The following is a 21,909-nucleotide window of genomic DNA, read 5'->3' on the forward strand; positions in this document are numbered from 1 at the left end:
AATAGGAATCAAACTCATAGAAAGTAACATCCTCCAGGGTACAGGCCTAATAAGACTCAGCAGCAGGGAGTGAGAGAGAGGGAAGGCAGCAAGTACTCAAACCAGGTCTTTGTAACTCATTCAGCTCCCAGCATCCCACTGCCTTCATGAAATTACATGGACAGTTTAACCAGAAAGCTGGTGGATTCCTTGCTGATCTTCAAGGTGAGCACAGATTTAAACAAGAACATTCTCTTGGAGTTTATACTGTCTGAGTAGAAAGTAACTTGGAGAGGTGAAACTTTACATGGTAGAAAGAATACAGATTACATCAAATTACCTGTATAATGAGGATTGAGTACATTGCTATATTATGACTGCAAGTGTATCTTTAGATACCAATACGGAATCTAAGTAGCTGTTTAGATACCAATAAACAGAGATACCAACAGGAATCTAAGTAGCTGTTTAGATACCAATAAACAGCTAGAGTCCTAGCTGCATCATTTCCTCAATAAGATGCTTTCAATGAGGTGTTTAATTTAGTTGACTCTCAGTCTCTGCAACTTTGCAAAATGAAGATAAAAACAGAATTTCAAGTTTTCTCTTATTTGATCAGTGTATTAAATGCTTTACAAATTATAAAGCACCAGTACAAAGTTAGTCAACCTTCAATGACCTTCCTATTCTTACCAACAAATCAAACTTAAGATGCTGCTATTAAGAAGATAGGACTCATCCAAGTTGGCTAGAACGTTTTATAGAGTTGTTGACATGCTCAGTGGAAGCTGTTATTTACTTCCACAGATAAATATGTAGAACATTTCTAAAAGAAGAATGATTCAGGGCTAATAATTTAAATCTGACAGGGTCATATGGGATTGTGGTACTTCATATGCAGAAGATGTATTAAATAATCAGATGAAAAGAAACAGGGAAACTCACAGAGTACTTGACCAATAACACTGTGTATAAAAGCTAGGAGTGCTTTACAGAGATAGTGAAAAGATACACTTGCAGTCATAATATAGCAATGCACTCAATCCTCATTATACAGTGCTACCTACAAATGCTGTTTTGAGTTTATTCTAACTCTGTTTCCATTATAATAAGCCCCTTTTAAGGATTTATAATTCAGCCAAAATAATTTGCTCCAGGAGTGTTTCAAAAGACATTTTTTATAACCCTTTGAATAAAACTCCAACATCGGAAATTCTAAACAATAAAGACCCTGTTACTTTCTAAAGCAGTTGTTGTTGGATGAGTGTTAAATTTTTGGTCACATGAACTTTATTTCTATTATATGAAGTTCTTCTAGATCACATCTTACCTTAGTTAATAGGCACTAATAAGAAACGGAGAGCTTCAAAACAGATTTCTTTGGTATACCTTTTATTAAGAGAATGAAGGGAAAAGGCATTTGAATATAAAGAAAAAAGTTAATGTGTTTTTGCTAGGAAGTCACTTGGTCCAGCCCTGATAATTTAGATATACAAATTCAAGGATTTTATTTTGCCTCAACTATGGAAAAACTATGTGTCTGGGAAGTCTATTAAATTTTTCAAGGTACTAAGGAGATAGTGGGAAATACTGTGATAGAAAAATCACTTAATTCAGGATTCTGGTGTTGCTCCTAGGAACACCAGATGTTAATAGCTGGCCTACCTAAAACTAAATAAAATAAACAATAAAATGAATTCAATGAGTGATACAAATTTGGAATACTCTACCAAAAAAGCCCTCCTTGGAAAGCCACAGGGCATCTTTAGCATATTTTTTAAAACTCTGAAAAACATATTTAAATCTGTTTAATATGTTTAACCCTGCATTTCCCACATTAATTTTTACTCAATGGCTCCCTTTTCACAATTAACCACTGTTCATCATGAAACAAACATTAGGAATCAGTGATTTAATCCACAGATCAGTCTCTCTTTGTACAGGAAGAGATCATGGCCAGAATACCTTGTTAAATATATAGATTCCTGGGACCCAACATCAGACCTACCAACTCATACTCTGCAGAGTCCAGGCCCATGTTCTGCAAACTGACATTCCACTCCTGCCCCCAACCGCATCTCTGGGATTATGCTCTCTAAAGGTTGATAGCCACTGAGACAGTGTCCAATAGGAAATATCCCAAGGATGTAAAATTGGCAGCTATTGTTCTTCTGGGATAGAATAGAAACATTTTTTAAGAGATTGAAATATCTTTATTTGGAATCAGTCTCATCATGGAGGATATGATTGGACAGGCAATGCAGTTAAATTAGTGTAACTAAAAAGGCACCTGTGTAAAGTGGCTTTACAAGAAAATAGAAAGCCTCTTATTGAGAATCTGTTATCACTGTACTTTAATAAAAAAAAAATACTTCTGGAGAGCAGAAATAGGCACAACAATGTAAATCAACTATAATTTTAAAAAAGAGAATCTGTTATCAGTAATGGTATTTGAAATTCCTGTTTAGGAATTCTATTGTCCTTGGAAGTATAAATTCACGACAATGTTTTTCAAAAGCAATTTTACATTAGATAGCAAGACCTTAAAAAATATGAATACTCTTTAACTCAGTGATTCCACTTCAGGGAAAAAAATTTAAATTTAGGAAAACAAATTTGTACAAAAATGTTCCCTACAAACTTATAATAGGGAAATATTGGAAACAAACCCTCTGACAGTGTGTAAAGAAATTTGTGTATATTTATATAATGATATATTATGTATTTATACCAAAGTTTATAATAACATGAAAATTACATTGTAATGCTAATATAAAAAGCAACATAATGTCCAAGAATGGAATTGGAATTAGAAAAAGAAGAGGTAAAGCACCTTTTACTTTTAAATTGTTAGAATTTTTTTACAAACAATATGCATTATTTTTAACCATTTTTAAATTGCAGTATAGTTAATTTACAATGTTGTGTTAGTTCTAGGTATATAGCAAGTTCTCATTTTCAGATTCTTTAAAAAATTTTTTTTATTATTCATTTATTTTGACTTTTTTAGGGCCACACCCACGGTATATGGGGGTTCCCAGACTGGGGGTCTAATCAGAACTATAGCCGCTGGCCGCAGCCACTGCAACGTCAGATCCAAGCCACATCTGCGACCTACACCATGGCTCATGGCAATGCCGGACCCTTAACCCACTGAGCAAGGCCAGGGGTTGAACCTGCATCCTCATGGATACTAGTCAGGTTCATTTCCGCTGAGCCATGATAGGAACTCCAGATTCTTTTTCACTACATGTTATTACAAAATACTGAATATAATTCCCTGTGCTATACAGTTGGTCCTTGTTTGTTTTCTTTTTTATTTTATTTATTTTTGCTTTTTAGAGCCACACCTGTGACATATGGAAGTTCCCAAGCTAGGAGTCAATTTGGAGCTGTAGCTGTCAGCCTACGACACAGCCACAATGCTGGATCTGAGCCATGTCTGCAACCTATACCACATCTCACGGCAATGCCAAATCCCACTAAGCAAGGCCAGGGATTGAACTGGCGTCTTCTTGGATGCTAGTCAGGTTGTTACCGCTGAGCCACGATGGGAACTCCCTTGTTTATTTTATATATAGTATTGTGTATATGTTAATCCCAAACTCTTAATTTATCTCTTCCTCTCACCCCCACTATTCCGTTTGGTAAAAGTAAGTTTGTTTTCTATGTCTGAGAGTCTGTTGCTATTTTGCAGATAAGTTCATTTGTATCATCTTTTTATATTCCACATATAAGTGATATCATATGATATTTGTCTTTGTCTGGCCTACTTCACTTAATATGATAATCTCTAGGTCTAACCATTTTGCTACAAATGGCATTATTCCATTCTCTTTTGTGGGTGAGTAATAGTATATATAAAATTTAGTATATATCATACATACCAAATCTTCTTTATCCATTCCTCTGTCGATGGACACTTAGGTTGTTTCCATGTCTTGGTTATTGTATGCTATGAACAATGGGGTGCATGTATCTTTTTGAATTAGAATTTTCATCTTTTCTGGATATGTGCTGAGGAGTGGAATTGAAAGATCATATGATAACTCTATTTTTAGTTTTTTAAGAAACCTCCATTACAGTTCTCAAAGGTGGCTACACCAACTAACATTCCCACCAACAGTGTAGGAGGGTTCCCTTTTTTCTATACCCTCTCCAACATTTATTACTTGTAGACTTTTTAATGATGGCCATTCTGACCTGTATGAAGTGATACCTCATTGTACTTTTGACTTGCATTTCGCTAATAATTAGCAATGTTGAGCATTTTTTCATGTGAATATTGGCCATCTGTATATCTTCTTTGGAGAAATGTCTATTTACATTTTCTGCCCAGTTTTTTAATTGGATTGTTTGGTTTTTTATATTAAGTTATATGAGCTGTTTATACATTTTGGAAATTAATCCCTCATAGGTAGCACTGTTTGCAAATATTTTCTCCCAGTTGGTAGGTTGTCATTTTATGGTTTCCTTTGCTGTGCAAAAGTTTTTAATTGTCATTAGGTCCCATTTGTTTATTTTTGGTTTTATTTCAAACAATGTATATCATTTTGACAGCTTTTTTTTCTCTCTTTTTTTTTTTTTTTTTTTTTTGCTTTTGCTTTTTAGGGCCACACCCAGGCACATGCAAGTTTCCAGGCTAGGGGTCAAATAGCAGCTACAGCTGCCAGCCTACACCACAGCCACAGCAACACCAGATCTGAGATGAAGGTGTGACCTATACCACAGCTCATGGCAATGCCAGATCCCCCACTCACTGAGCGAGGCCAGGGATTGAACCCACATCCTCATGGATACTAGTCAGATTCGTTTCCACTGTGCCACAATGGGAACTCACAGCTTTTCTAAGTAAGGTTAAAAGCCTGAAGAATGTGAAAAAATAAAAAGCTAATACTGCTTGAATATAAAGAATACGATTTGAGGTAATTTAAATTTTCTTCTTCAATTTTATGTACTTTCTAAATTTTCTCTTATAAATGTGTATTTCCTTTATAATTACAATCTGAAAATTACTATTTTTTAAATTTCAGTTTAAGATAAGCAGTCCTATAATTGCAAGTGGGAGTATAAATTGGCACAAAACTTCTCAAATATATTTTGACATGAATATAAGTTACTTTTGTAATCATAATACAAATTTAATTTTTAAAAATTTCACCAAGAAGTGTTCGGCAGATAAGTAAACTTCTCCAGTGTATTAAATAGTAATTTGCCCTGTAAAAGAGCCAACACCTTTTGAAATTTCTCCCAGATAAATGTAAAAGGAAAACTTGACCTAATTACTAAAGCTGGAAAGTTTGGAGAAGGGACCTATAGGGCTGGAACTTGAACCTTAGAGGAGGGGTCACCGGGAAGCAGACACTGGAATCTCTGAGAAGCTGTGATAGGGCTAGTTCTAGAAAACATATGAACTAGGACCAAGCAGTCCTTCAGAAACCAACTGCTGTTGGAACCAAATGACAGGAACAGGAAGTAAAAGCAGAACAGGAAGCAATCTAGTCCTCTGACCTCCTTTAGCTTGTTTATCTTCCCCAGCACCCCCTATTGACAGAGCATACCAGAAAAGCTGAAATGTAACAAAACAGAAATATGGTTGCAGAGTCCCAGCCCTAGTATCTCACAGAGAAAAGAAGTGTGGGTTTGAAGGTTAACAGCTTAATAATAAACACGCACAACATATTATTATGTCAAACAAGCAACTTGTAAACTATTCAAACTCCAAATCATATTCACCTCCTTGTATGAGGACTCCGAGAACAAATGATTGTCTCCTTTTCCCTTAATCATCCCTATATCCTTTCTTCTTGTTCTTTTTTTTTTTTTTTTTGTCTTTTTGCCATTTCTTGGAGAGGTTCCCAGGCTAGGGGTCCAATTGGAGCTGTAGCTGCCAGCCTACGCCAGAGCCACAGCAACACAGGATCCGAGCTGCGGCTGTGACCTACACCACAGCTCATGGCAACACCGGATCGTTAACCCTCTGAGCAAGGGCTGGGATCGAACCCGCAACCTCATGGTTCCCAGTCAGATTCATTAACCACTGCACCACGACGGGAACTCCTTTTTTTTTTTTTTTTTTTTTTTTTTTACATACAGTAAGACAAGCAGATATTTTGTTTTTAAAAAAATATTTAATATCTTGTGTCAGCCAATTTTTAAATGTAAAAAATATATACATCATTTAATACTATGTATCCAAAATATTAAAATTTCAACATGGTCAATATAGAATTATTGAGATATTTTATATTTTTCCTTTTACTAAGTCTTTGAAATCCAGTCTGTATTTTATATTTATACCATATTCAGTCTAACCATATCTCGAGTCCTCAGTGTCCACATGCAGCTGGTGACTCCATTTGGGACAGCATAGTTCTAGAGAATAAGCTTCATCCAACCAAAAAATAACTGAGAAAACATCAGCTGAAATAAGTATGTGTATATATAGCATGATAGTAGATTATTACAACCAAAAAATGAAGACAAAGGAGGAATAATGTATAAATATCAAATGTGACAAAATATAACTAATACAATTAAACACTGGGAGGTGAGAGGTATAAATTAGGAGTTTGAGATGAACAGATACACACTACTGTATATAAACTAGATAAAAAACGGGGACTTATATGGCACAGGGAACTATATTCACTATCTTGTAATCAACTACAATGGAAAAGAAACTGAAAAGAATATATATAACTGAATCACTTTGCTGTATACCTGAAACTAATACAACATTATAAATCAAATATACCTCAATAAAAAGGTAAAAATAAGAAAGGTCTATCAATTGGGAAATGGATAAACAAATTGAAGTACATTATACAATGGAATACTACTCACCAATAAATAAGAACAAGTCATTAATACATGTAACATGTATGGATTTCAGAAGCATTATGTTAACTGAAAAAAACTAGACACAAAAGACTATGTACTCTATGATTCCAATTATAGACATTCTGGAAAAGACAATCATTTAGGGAGAGAACTTAGATCTGTGAAAGCTTGGGGTAAGGAGAAGGAAATGTGCAAAAAAAATGAAGACATTTTTAAAGAAAAAATTTGCTAAAAAAAAAAAAGGAAAGGGAAAAGACTAGAATAAACATTTTGAAGGTAGAATGGAATTGGAGTATAAATTCATGGTTTTTAATATATAGACAGCTATGAGGGTGTATTATTTGTGTGTATATGTATGTCTGTGTATTTATGTGTCCGTGTGTATACATATAGTTTCTAGGTTTGTCTGCTGAGACGATCCAGAGGCAATGATATCCTAGCACTAATGGTAACTGTTAGCAAGTAAGGAAATACTCAAAAAAATGATGGGGACTGTGAGAAGGACAGAAGAGCCAACTTGAAGAGATTCCTGATGGCCAAATCTGCCACAATTTGAGTAGCAAAATAGTGACAATAATGAATTAGAATCCCCCCAAATAAAATAATTATCAAGCCCATGCTGATATAAACAGCTAACAAATAAATGAGAAGGAAAGGCTGTTTGTTATAGTAGAATTCTACCTAATAAAATGCTAAAGGAAAATGGAAATAGAAAGTTATCATTTGGCAAATACCACAGTAATAACTGTTTCTGGCAAGAATCATCAATTGATGCTGAAATTCATGGGCAAAATTATGATTAAAGAAAGCGGATTTATATAGTCTCAAAATATCTCCTTATAAGAGATTAATTAACTACAAAGGGAAAATCTTACGTTTTACATTTTGTAACAGAGAAAACCTGGCAGATACCACCTTGACCAAGCAATCAGTGTTAGCATTACTAGCCAGTGGGATAAAATGACATCAGCAACTCTTAATATTATGCACTAAAATGGACGAACACCACTTTTGTGGATTCTTATAAAAAATGCACAATATGAATTTAATAGTGAGGAAATATCAGACAAAACAAACATAAAGTACCTTCTACAAAATATCCCATTTTCTTCAAAAGTGTCTAGGACATAAAAGACTAAGAATGATGAACTGCTCTGTATTAAAGGAGATGAAGGAGACAAGACAGGTGAATGCAACAGGTGACCACTCAGAGAGAGGACATTAATGGAATGATTGGTGAAATTTTATTAAGTCTTTAGATTAAGTAATAGTACTATATCAATTTTAATGTCTTGATTTTAAAAACTGCATAGTGGTTGTTGTTTAGAGATAATTTTCCATGTCTTTTGAACAGATGCACTTTCTGTGTTTATTTTGAAAGGTCTTTTCAGGTGTGTTTATATAACAAACAGCCTTGAAAGATAGAGATAGTATCTCCCTTTAAAATAAATGGTAGATATACTTACTGTCCATTACAAAAGAACTAGTTTCCATAAACTCAGGGTTCCTTTCTTATAATGCATGGGCATCTATCTATCCAGTCCTTTTCACATGGCCTTGTGGGATGGGGAACAGGGAATCTATGCAATGTTGGCACTCTGACTGTTGCTATTACTATAGTAAACTGTCTTTAATTTCTGACCTAGGAGTCTCATGCTTTTTTATCAGCACAAAAATGAGACAGGCTCAGAGAACTTCAGGTAGACTTTAGGAACTGAGATAGCCCCAAGCTTATAACCATCAAGAAAAGGGTGACCTCAGTCCTATAATCTCATAAATTCTGTCAACAATTTGACTTTGAAGAGAATCCTGACTTCCAGAGAAGAACACAGCCCAGCTGACACATTGATTGGAGACCTCTAAGTCTCTGAGCATAGGATCTAGCTAAGCCATAAAATTTTTTGAGCCACTAAATTTGTGGTTATTTTTTATGCAGAACTAGAAAATGAATACACCATGAAACTGAGCTCAACTGTGATATCAATATCCTTAAGAACCTACCAGTGTCCCATATTTTTAAAGGAACACTTTCTTCTGCACTTTAGCATTTAAGGAGCCTCAGTCCTCTACAATGTTTTAAAGTCAAGATTAAGTCTTTGTGTCTCAGTAGGTTAAGAATCTAGTCTTGTCACTGCTGTGGCTCAGGTCACTTCTGTGGCATGGGTTCAATCCCTGGCCTGGGAACTTCCACAAGTATTAGGTGCAGCAGAAAAAAAAAAAAAAAAAGAGATTTGTCTTTGAAAATATTCCATGAGGGGGAGTTCCCGTCGTGGCGCAGTGGTTAACGAACCCAACTAGGAACCATGAGGTTGCAGGTTCGGTCCCTGCCCTTGCTCAGTGGGTTAATGATCTGGCATTGCCGTGAACTGTGATGTAGGTTGCAGACGCGGCTTTGATCCAGCGATGCTGTGGCTCTGGCGTAGGCTGGTGGCTACAGCTCCAATTCGACCCCTAGCCTGGGAACCTCCATATGCCGCGAAAGCGGCCCAAGAAAATGGCAAAAAGACAAAAAAAAAAAAAAAAAAAGAAAGAAAAAAAAGAAAATATTCCATGAGAAATAGGGTTACATGCTCTTCATAATAAGTAATTCTCAGTAATTACATTTTCTTATTCACTACTCCACAGGGAAATAACAATGACTTTCTGAATTTTGTTTATTTGTATGAGCACATATTACTTATTTAACAATAAACTCTCAATATCTGGAATAACAGTTTCATTAGAAAAAGGACCAGTGCTATTGAGATGCTGCTTTGATAGCCCACTTCTGGTTAAATTAAGCCTCATGTGGCTCTCAGTTTTCATGGGAAGATGGCATTGTTCATGAAAAGAACGGCAAGGAAGCATCAGAATTAAGAGTTTCTTAGAGGAATTCCCGTCATGGCGCAGTGGTTAGTGAATCTGACTAGGAACCATGAGGTTGCGGGTTCGATCCCTGGCCTTGCTCAGTGTGTTAAGGGTCTGGTGTTGCCATGAGCTGTGGTGTATGTAGGTCGCAGACATGGCTCAGATCTGGCATTGCTGTGGCTCTGGTGCAGGCCGGCGGCTACAGCTCCGATTAGACCTGTAGCCTGGGAACCTCCATGTGCCGTGGGAGCAGCTCAAGAAAAGGCAAAAAGACAAAAAAAAAAAAAAGAGTTTCTTAGAAGCAAATCATGGCAACAAATGGGACAGAAAAGACATACCTGGTGACTAAAAGCTGGGATAAGATTCCTAGAAGAACAGATAGTTTGTGGGGATTTTTCTGGAGAAACGCTGATTTTTTTGTGTGTAAGACCCCTTTTTATACTCACAAATCTTCAATTAAAAAAACAAACATTTCACTTGTATATCTCATTTCGATTTCTTATGAATGCATAAAGTCGGGCCTTCATGAAAAGTCAGTCTTTGTGGATGAATAGGGTCAGTCAACATCTGGCTTTGGTTTCAAGGTTTTAGAAAAGATCTTGCTGTATACAGCTGTTAAAGTTAGCCTGTATTTTTTTTACCAAGTATAACTCTAAAGATGATGATAATTTTGAAAATCTACAGCCTTTTATCCTCTTTTATATCAGCCTTATTTTATGAGGGAAATACAAGCAGAGATGTTTTCTCAATCTAAGGAACCCCTTACAGTTTTCTAATGTTTACTGTGATGATAAAAATGAAGAATTAGGAGTAGGAGAAGTGTAAACATATATGCACCCATCAATAGGAACACAACAATATACTGCAAATACTAACAGCCATAAAAGAATAAATTGGCAACAACACAATAACAGTGGGGAGCTTTAACACCTCACATCGACAGTTCATCCAGACCAAAAAAACAAAATCAATTAAGAAACACAGGCTTTAAATGACACATTAGACTAGATGGACTTAACTGCTATTTATAGAACATTCCATCTAACAGCAACAGAATACACATTCCTCTCAAATGCATACAGAACATTCTCCAGGATAGATCACATCTGGGTTGACAAACCAACCCTTAGTAAATTTCAGAAAACTGAAATCATGTCAAACATCTTTTCCAACGGTAACATTCTGAAATTAGAAATCAACTACCAAAAAACGTTAGAAAACACATGGAGGCTAAATAATATGTTACTAAACAACAATGGATCACTGAAGAAATCAAAGAGGAACAAGAGACATGAAAATGAAAACACAACTATCCAAAACCTATGAGATGCATCAAAAGCAGTTCCAAGAGGGAAGTTTACAGGAATACAATCTTACCTCAGGAAACAAGAAAAATCTCAAACAACCTGACCTAACACAAAGCAACTACAGAAAGAAGATCAAACAAAACCCAAAGTTAGTAGAAGGGAATCAAAAGATCAGAGCAGAAATCAATGAGATAGAGATGAAGAAAATAGAAAAGATGAATAAAACTAAAAGCTGGTTCTTTGGAAAGATAAGCAAAATTAATAGACCTTTAACCAGACTCACCAAGGAAAAAAGGAAGAGGGTTCAAATCAATAAAATTAGAAATGTAAAAGGAGAAATTACAACTGACACCACAGAAATACAAAGGATTATAAAAGACTACTGCAACCAACTACATGCCAATAAAATGAACAACCTAGAAGAAATGGACAAATTCTTGCAAAGGTACAACTTTCCAAGACCGAACCAGAAACAAACAGAAAAGATGAATAGACCAACCATAAGTACTGAAATTGAAACTGTGATTTTAAAACTTCCAACAAAAGCCAAGGACCGGATGGCTTCACAGGTGAATTCCATAAAACATTCAGAGAAGAGTTAACATCTATCCCTACTGAAACTCTTCCAAAAAATTGCAAATGAAGGAATACTCCCAAGCTTCTTCTGAGGCCATCATCACCCTGATACTAAAACCAGACAAGAATACCAAAAAGAAAGAAAATTATAAGCCAATATCACTGATGAACACAGATGCAAAAATCTTCAACAAAATATTTGCAAATGGAATCCAACAATACATTAAAAATATCGCACACCATGTGGTATTTATCCCAGGGATGCAAGAATACAAGCATTCTTCAATATCTGCAAATTATTCAGTGTGATACACCACATTAACAAACTGAAGAATAAAAATCCCATGGTCATCAATAGATTCAGTAAAAGATTTTGAGGAAGTTCAGCACCCATTTATGATTAAAAAAAAAAAAAAAACCTCTCCAGAAAGTGGGCACTGGAGTTCTGGTCATGGTACAGCAGAAATTAATCCGACTAGGAACCAGAAAGTGAGCATAGAGAAACTTACCTCAACATAATAAAAGACATATATGACAAACCGTCAGCTAACATCATTCTCCAGGGTGAAAAGCTGAAAGCATTTCCACTAAGATCAGGAACAAGACAGGGATGTCTACTCTCACCACTTTCATTCAACATAGTTTTGGAAGTCCTAGCCATGCCAATCAAAGAAGAAAAAGAAACAAATGGAATCCAAATTGGAAAAAAATAAGTAAAACTATCACTGTTTGCAGATGACATGACACTATACACTGGAAAAACTAAAGATGCTACTAGAAAACTACTAGAGCTCACCAATGAATTCAGTAAGGTTGCAGGATACAAGATTAATATAGGGAATTCTTTTGTATTCCTATACTCTAACAACAAAAGGTTAGAAAGAGAAATTAAGGAAACAATACCATTTACAATCACAAAGAGAATAAAATACCTAGGAATAAGCCTACCTAAGGAGGCAAAAGAACTGTACTCTGAAAACTATAAAGACACTGATAAAAGGAGTTCCTGTCATGGCACAGTGGTTAACGAATCCAACTAGGAACCATGAGGTTGTGGGTTGGATCCCTGGCCTTGCTCAGTGGGTTAAGGATCTGGCATTGCCATGAGCTGTGGTGTAGGTCACAGACATGGCTCAGATTCTGCATTGCTGTGGCTGTGGTGTAGGCTGGCAGCTACAGCTCCAATTAGACCCCTAGCCTGGCACCTCCATATGCTGTAGGAATGGCTCAAGAAAAGGCAAAAAGACAAAAAGACCAAAAAAAAAAAAAAAAAAAAGACATTGATAAAAGAAATCAAAGATGACACAAACAGATATACCATGTTCTTGGATTTGAAGAATCAATATCATCAAAAAGTCTATATTAACCAAGGCAATCTACAGAGTCAATGCAGTCCCTATGAAAATACCAATGGCATTTTTCATAGTACTAGAACAAAAAAAAATGCTATAATTTGTATGGAAACACAAAAGACCCTGAATATCCAAAGCAACCTTGATCAAAAAAAAAAAAAAAATCCACAGAATTGGAGGAATCAGGCTCCCTGATTTCAGACTATACTACAAAGCTGTAGTCATCAAAGCAGTACGGTACAGGCACAAAAACAAAAATATACATCAGTGGAATAGCATATAAAGCCCAGAGACAAACCATGCACCTATAGTTGACTAATCTTTGACAAAGGAGGCAAGAACATACAATAGAGAAAAGACAATCTCTTCAATAAGTGGTCCTGGGAAAACTGGACAGCTACATGTAAAAGAATGAAATTAGAACATTCTCTAACACCATACACAAAAATAAATCAAAATGGTTTAAAGACCTAAATGTAAGGCCAGATGCTATAAAACTCATAGAGGAAAACATAGGAAGAACACTCCTTGACATGAATCACAGAAACATCTTTTTTGATCCCCCTCTGAGAGTAATGAAACCTTAAAAAAATAAACAAATAGTACCTAATTAAAAGCTTTTGAACAGCAAAGGAAACATTAAAAACAAAGACAGCACACAGAATGGAAGAAAATATTTGCAAATGAAGGAACTAACAAGGGATTAATCTTCAAAATATACAAACATCTCGTGCAGCTTTATATCAAAAAACCCAAACAACCCAATCAAAGAATGCGCAGAACACCTAAGCAGGCATTTCCCCAAAGAAGACACACATATAACCAACAGACACAAAAAGAAGCTCACCATGGCTAATTTTTAGAGAAATCCAAGTCAAAACTATGAGTTATCACCTCACACTGGTCAGAAAGGCTATCATCAAAAATGGCTACAGGAGTTCTCGTTGTGGCTCAGTGGAAACTAATCTGACTAGCATCTACAAGGAGGCAGGTTCGATCCCTGGCCTTGCTCAGTGGGTTAAGGATCCGGCGTTGCCCTGGACTGTGGTGTAGGTCGCAGACACAGCTCAGATCTGGCTTTACTGTGGCTGTGGTGTAGGCCAGTGGCTGCAGCTCTAATTCAACCCCTAACCTGGGAAATTCCACATGCCTCAGGTGCGACCCCCCAAAAAAGGCAAAAAAAAAAAAAAAAGGTCTACAAATAATAAATGCTGGAGAGGGTGTAGAGAAAAGGGAACCTTCCGAAACTGTTGGTGGAAATGTAAACTGGTGCAACCAATATGAAGAACAGTACGGAGGTTCCTTAAAAAACTAAATATAGAACTACCATTTGATCCAGCAACCCCACTCCTGGGCATATATCTACAGAAAACCATAATTCAAAAAGATGCATGCATCCCAATATCACTGCTGCACTATTTACAATAGCCAAGACATAGAAGCTGCTAAATGTCCATCAAGAGGACATACACACACACACACACACACACACACACACACACACACACACACACAATGAATTATCACTCAGCCATTTAAAAGCCCTACAAAACAATGCCATTTGCAACAACATGGATGGACCTAGAGATGATCATACTAAATGAAGTTAAGTCAGAGAAAGACAAATATATGATATCACTTATATGTGGAATCTAATAAAAATGATACATAACTTATTTACAAAAAGAAGTAGTTCAAAATCAAATTTATGGTTATCAAAGGAAGGGGAGGATAAATTAGGAGTCTGGGGTTAATATATACATGCCACTATATATAAAATATATAACAAGGACCTACTGTCTAGCACAGGGAAATCTACTCAATATTCTTTAATAACCTATATGGTAAAAGAATGTGAGAAAGAATGGATATATGTATAACTGATTCACTTTGCTGTACCTCTGAAATTACCACAACATTGTAAGTCAACTATACTCCAATAATTTTTTTTTTAATTTTATAAGTCGGAGAAATTGCAAAGAGTGGCTTTGTAGCAACCGAGACTATTAAGACCAAGTTCACATTCAACAAATTTTATCTTAAGTATCAGTTGAATTAATTTTCTTTTTTTCCCCATTCATTTCCTTTTTAGAAAACAAGTCATTTCCATATCTGCTTGACACCAAGTCCTGAACACATAATTACTTTATTCTGCTTTACCAAAATAATGATAGTTTCTTCAGTTCTCAAGTTTTTCCTTGCTTCATTTGTAACAATAAATAAAAACCTATAATGTGTAACTTTAATTAGTAAACCTGTAATTACTGTTTAAACAAACTATTCTTTTAATATTCCAAAATAAATATTTTTTACTAAATCGAGTTTTGTACAAAACAGCATTATGTCTGTGCATTGTCTTTTGAAGCATGTATTGCATAATTTCACTTCTATCTGTCTCCTCCCCCTTCTTGTGGTAGAGACAAAATCTTCTCTAAGGATTCAACCCAAAATCCTATAGTGCTTTATATTCCAATCTCTCTCATCTCTCTCAACCTCACTCTACCCTACTCTCCTCCCCAAATAGTCACACCGTCCTCTTGAAATACACCCACAAAGTCAGGACATAACAGCAGGTTGACAGATTAGGGAAAAAAGGTAAAGCCCTAAGAACATGGCACCCTAGGAGTAATAGGTTAACACCACTGCTCTTAAAGTCCAGATTTCTTGTTTGTTTGTTTTGCTTTTTAGGGCCACACCTGCAGCATATGGAGGTTCCCAGGCTAGAGGTCAAATCAGAGCCACAGCTGTTGGCCTACACCACAGCCATAGCAACACCGGATCTGAGCCATGTCTGTGACCTACACCACAGCTCACAGCAACGCCGGATCCTTAACCCACTGAGCAAGGCCAGGGATTGAACCTGCATCCCAATCGTTACTAGTCAGATTCATTTCCACTGTGCCACAACGAGAATTCCCAGATTTCTGTTTTAAACTAAGATTTCTATAACGGTTAAAACCTGTCATAATTTATTGTATTAAAAATCCATCTAAATTTAAAGCAGAATTTTAGGTTTAACAATTGGGACCTTCATTTAGGAACAGTTATAAATATTTCTGTTTTTGAGATCTTCATATAGTGGTAGTGGTAAATATCTGTTTATAGATGAAAAAATTAAAAATACAGAGTGGATAATGGACTTAACCAAAATTTTGCACTCTGTAAATTTTACAGTTTTTACTTTTTATAAACATTTACTAGTGCCCTCTGGTGACAACATGGATAAGAAAAAACAGTGTGACACAGGTCACTCTTATAATGCTGCTTTTCTTTTGAAAATGGACATTAAGACTATTTAGATAAACATGGAACAGCCTTCACTTTTTTCTGTTCTGGTCCCTCTGAATAAGTCAATGTAATTTTTAACAATTTTTTCTATGCCTCACAATTCTGAATAGTGAATAATCAGCTTGGAAATAGTAGAAATACCATAAATATGGCCCTCTACATCTTCTACCTTCAGCTTTTGTTTCTTTTTCAGTCTTTCACTTTCTCATTTCATTCATAAGGAGAGGAAAGAACAGGAGGGCATAAATTTTGCTCATTTATACCCTGCTGTCTTTTATACCACACAACACCCAAGTGATCCAAGGCTGCCTTCATTTAAATCAGCAGTGTCTCTTTGCAGTGCACCCCTGCTCTGAACCCAAGAGTCCAAGCTGGATCTTGTCTAACAGCAGCTAAAACAAGAAAGTGCCTTCAATTCACCACACATGAGCAGTGATCAATCAGGCTGAGGGAAACATGATAAAGGACCCTCACTTATTTATATTCCTCTAAATTTTTGTTTTAAGATCTAAAGACTCTAGCAAATGGTTAAGTCAATGAGAGTTAAAAAAAAAAAAAATTCCGTGCCACTGTAATTCTGTTGAAAGCAATAATTTTACCCACCTTCTCCAGGGGGAGACAAAAAATAAGATAGTGGCCTGAAATCTTAAGCAGAGGAAAAATTTTAGAACTGTGATGGCCACTCATGCAATAAGCCTCCTCTGAAATGGTAGTGGTATCCTTTTCTCTCTCTGGCAACAACTAGTAGTATTCCATAAATAACTGGCCTGCTAGTGAGAGTCACATATCTTCTGTGCCAAGTGGGCCTGCCAATCTGATTCATCTGCTGAATTTACCTCATGGTTTGACTTCCCTTAGGGTTAAAACAGTGTAGGGACATGGAGAACACTGAGAACATAAAATAGTTGTTTGTTTCAGCTTTATTTTTGTTTAAAATCTGCCACAGACTTTCTGTGTGTGTGTGTGTGTGTGTGTGTGTGTATGTGTGTGTGTGTGTGTTTTGTCTTTTTAGGACAGCACCTGTGCCATATGGAGTTTCCCAGGCTAGGGGTCTACTTGCAGCCACAGCCACAGCAATGCCAGATCTGAGCCGCCTCTGCAACCTACACCACAGCTCAGGGCAACGCCAGATCCTTAACCCACTGAGCGAGGCCAGGGATCGAACCCACAACTTCATGGTTCCTAGTTGGATTGTTTCCACTGCACCACAACGGGAACTCTTGCCACAGACTTTCTTATACTCAGAGGATCAATGCGGAATTTCCCATTGGGTTTCCAGGGAACATTGGTCCCATGAAATGCGCCATGAACTAAAGGTGATAAAGATTCTGCAGCCACATAAACTTGGGGAACGGTGTGATTATAGCTCCTTCCTGGAGATTCACAATGCACAGTAATAACTTAAAGGTTCAGAGTAGTCAAATAGGAAGGAAAACGATTGAATTTTTTTAACTCAGTATTGTTCAAATTTATTTGACAACAGAACATCTTTTTTTCACATCACACTCTTAGCCCCTGGCTAGTGTTCGAAGAACATACTTTAGCATATTGATTTAGCAGTTCATAGGGCAAAAGGTTTTATTATTTACTATTTTAATATAATGAGTAATTTTTCTCTGTGTGTTTGGAAATTCATAGACATAAATCTAGATCAGTAGTTCTCAACATAGGTAATCTTACTTCCCAGGGACATTTGACAATGACTAAAGACAATTTTGGCTGTCATTATTTAGAGCTGTTATTAGCATTCCTGGTAAAGGCCACAGATGATGCTAAACATCCCACAATGGACAGGACAGCTTACCACAAAGATCTGGCTCAGGTGCCACAGACCCAAGACTGAGAAATTCTGATCTAAATTGTGGTTAATTCTGAGGAGTAAGTGGGATTGGAGGTAGGGATGAGGAAGCAGTTTCAGTTTTGATTTTGTACAAGCATACTTCAATTGTTTTTGTAGTTAAAATATAAATAAGCAAAGTAATATATGTACGTTATAGAAAGTTTAAAAATACAAAAAATATACATTTTAAATTACCCATACATAACCACTGTTAAAAGGCTGGTAGATGAAATTAGAAATACTGCAGTATGGATGCATTTTCCAGCCTAACATCCCACCCCAGATTTACAGAAATAGAAAAATAATATTAATAAATCCACAATGCCCTAGGATAACAATAAAGGATGGCTACGTTGGTTTAAAAAACATATGAAATTACTGAAAAATGGGAAGCAGAAGAGGTTATTAAAAGAAAAAAATCACAGGAGTTCCCGTCATGGCACAGCAGAAACAAATCTAAGAACCATGAGGTGGCGGGTTCAATCCCTGGCCTCGCACAGTTGGGTTAAGGACCTGGGGTTGGCGTAAGCTGTGGTGTACGTTACAGACTCAGCTCAGATCTGGCATTGCTGTGGCTATGGTGTTAGGCCAGCAGCTGTATCTCTGGCTACACCCCTAGCCTGGGAACCTCCATATGCCACAGCCGCGACCCTGAAAAGCAAAAAAAAAAAAAAAAAAAAAAAAGAGAGAGAGAGAGGGAGAAATCAAGTAAATAAAGATGTGCAGAATCAGCTCAAGGGGTACTTCGAGGCAGAGGTAGTAGCTCAAGGGGTACTTGGAGAGCTGGAAGAAGTCTGGTGAAAACTAGGTGATTAACCAGATGATTATCTGGGAACCACAGAAAGGGCAGCCAAGTGGGTCTATCATTAATTACTATGTTGTTCCTATTTAACTAACCTGGAGCAACAGAGGGCTCCTATCCTGGACAAGAGCAACAATGTGGAGCCCTTAAACCAGAGAGGCAGAGGGTCCCAGTGCCAATGACAACTTTCTGAAAGTATGATGCATTCCCACACCTAGAATACGCCACTCCATCTACAACCCATGCCACCTCTCCCCAGAATCACTAGAGTCAGGTGAGACTCTAGTCTCGTTAGGGAAAAAAAATGCACAGCATTCACAGATGGAACAAGAGAGAATCTAAAATAAGATTTTAAGGAAATGGACGTCAAATTCTCAAGAAAAACTAATTCTAGGCCCACAGTAACAGAGGCAAAAGCAGGAGTTCCTGTCATGGCTCAGTGGTTAACTAACCCGACTAGTATCTATGAGGACATCAGTTTGATCCCTGGCCTCACTCAGTGGGTTAAGGATCTAGTGTTGCCGTGAACTGTGATTCAGGTCGCAGACATGGCTCAGATTCTGTGCTGCTATGGCATAGACTGGCAGCTACAGCTCCAATTTGACCCCTAGCCTGGGAACCTCCATACGCCCTAAAATAGATGACAAAAGACAAAGAAACAAAAGCAAATGTGCTCTCAAGGGATATATCTTCATCCCAGATAATGGATGGAGTTACTACCAAGACGGAGTTTTAGATTTAATGTAATATGTCATGATAGCTGCTAAGAAGATATTCTAGGAGTACCTTAACTAATTTATCTCCTTTTCATTTTTTCCTAGGTATGTACAAGAATGCCATATAATATAATTTATGTTTAGATAAGCCAAAAAGATTTTTTTTCATCTTTTTGTCTTTTTAGGGCCACACCAGCGGCTTATGGAGGTTCCCAAGCTAGGGGTCGAATCAGAGCTGTAGCTACCAGCCTACACCACAGCCACAACAATGCCAAATCCGAGCCTCATCTGTGACCTACACCATAGCTCACAGCAACGCCAGATCCTTAACCCACTGACCAATGCCAGGGATCGAACCCGAAACCTCATGGTTACTATTCGGGTTCCTTAACCACTGAGCCATGACAGGAACTCCAAAAAAAAAAGATATATTTCAATAAATATTTTGAAATCTAAATGAAAAAAAGTATTGTCATCGTTTAATTGGCAGCTTTTTTGTTTTTTACAGTGATATATAAATAATGCCATCTTAAGAGCCTCTAACATGTCATAGAAGCAAAACTCCTAAGCTATCAATATATGAAAAGGATAATTTATCAATATATGAAAAGGATAATTTATCATGTCTAAATTGAGGTTATTCCAAAATTCAAGACTGTTTTAAGAAATCAATAAATGCAATTCATTGTATTAGCAGATTAAGAGAAATAGCATCTGACCTACCTAAATGCAGAAAAATTTACTTTGGATAAAATTAAACATCCAGGCATGACAAAACTCACTGCAAATTAAAAATAGAAAATCTCTTTAACTAATGAAAGGTATTTACAAACAAACAAGCTACTGCAAACATTATGCATAATAAAAACTCTTGAAAACTTTTGTCATCAGGAACAAGGCAAATATGACTACTATCGTCACTTCCATTCGACATTATACGTAGGATTTATATTCAGAAAATATAATCAACTCCTAAAAAGCAGTAAGAGAAAATTAAAACACATTTTTTTAAAGAAAAAAAACACTTGAACTTCACAAAATGGGAAATAAAAACGACCAAAAAATATGACAAATTATGAAATTCCACACACTGTTGATGGTTGTGGATTGTTTCTAAAATGTTGAAAACCAATTAAGCATTATTAGCAGTTAAAGATATACAACCTCTGTGTCCTAGCTGTTTTTCTGTATATCTTAAAGACATTCTTAGACGTGTGCACCAAGATAGTAGTGCAGGATATTTATGGCAACATTGTTCATAATAGCAAAAACTGGAAACACCCCAAAATGTCATTGAAAATTGGTAAACAAATAAACTGGTATATTGATACAACTGGATACAATAAAACAATGAAAACAAATAAAACTATAACCACACACCACTACGTGAATGGATCACACAACTAATACTGATGAAAAGCACGTCCAAAACAATACCTATCTTATGATTCCATTTATCTAAAGTTCAAAAACAGGCAAAACTAGACCTTAGTGTTTGTGACAGTGTTGTGAGTTGAATTCTGTCTCCCAAAAAGATATGTTGAAATCCTTACCTTCAGTACCTGGGAATGTGACCATATCTGGAAATAGGGTCTTTGTTATTCTGGCAGTGAAAAGCTGGAAGAGAGACCTCAGTCCTCATCTTTGAAGGAAAAATTCCACAAGGAGAACAAGACTGTAAAAAAGATAAGCAAAGTACGCATGGAAGAACACACGGGCGCACTCAGAATGAGTTATGGGCACTAGGGGCCGGCTTAGGTTGCTTACGTGGGGGCAGTTTTCCAGTTTGTCTCTAACCAGTCATCTCCACATTTTGTCCTGTGTGTATGCGCTTCTCTCAGCCAAGATGGATTCCAGCTTGCCGTTTCTCCCTTCTTTTGTCCTTCCCCGAGACTGAGGGCCTTTTCTGCGCATGTGTCAAGCTGGAAAATCCATGAGAAGGCACCTAATCAGGGCCCAATGTTCCACTGGTATCCCAGCTGCAGCTCTCAGCCTGGGGCTTATATATCTCCTACCTCATTTGCAGATGTAATTAAGTTAAGATGAGGTCATTAGGGTAGACTCTAATCCAATATAACTGATGTCCTTATAAGAAGGAAAATGGGAAAATGGCCATGTGAAGATGGAAGCAGATATTAGACCTATGCTGCCTCAAGATAAGGAACACCTGGAAGTTCCCTTGTGGCACAGTGGGTTAAGGATCTGGCATTGCTGCAGCTGTGGCGCAGGCTGCAACTGTGGTGCGGGTTCCATCTCTGGCCAGGGAATTTCCACGGATACCTTGATTTCAGACTTCTAGTCTCTAGAAATGTGAGAGAAGAAGTTTCTGTTGTTTTAAGCCACCCAATTTTTGTTACTG

The 21,909-nt window shown here is 36.7% G+C and overlaps 1 protein-coding gene across 4 annotated transcripts in view; it reads right to left on the reverse strand.

The window, feature by feature from the left end:
- CCDC39 (coiled-coil domain 39 molecular ruler complex subunit) overlaps window positions 1-21,404 on the reverse strand; it is a 146,957-nt gene extending 125,553 nt beyond the window's left edge. For 2 of the 4 annotated variants that reach the window (XM_021071234.2, XM_021071236.2), the window contains exons 1-3: window positions 21,318-21,404; window positions 21,104-21,225; window positions 20,274-20,331 (exon numbers count right to left, since the gene is read on the reverse strand). The gene's annotated coding sequence lies outside the window, so the exon portion shown is untranslated. The remainder of the gene's footprint in view (window positions 1-20,273; window positions 20,332-21,103; window positions 21,226-21,317) is intronic. The other 2 variants (XM_084990371.1, XM_084990370.1) reach the window with 1 other exon arrangement.
- Window positions 21,405-21,909: the final 505 nt, after the last annotated feature.

Source organism: Sus scrofa, chromosome 13 (assembly GCF_054392235.1).
Source record: "Sus scrofa isolate SSC_HxYL_T2T_F1_AM1 chromosome 13, Sscrofa_HxYL_maternal_Yorkshire_Landrace_v2.0, whole genome shotgun sequence".
In the NCBI taxonomy this organism is placed as follows: domain Eukaryota; kingdom Metazoa; phylum Chordata; class Mammalia; order Artiodactyla; family Suidae; genus Sus; species Sus scrofa.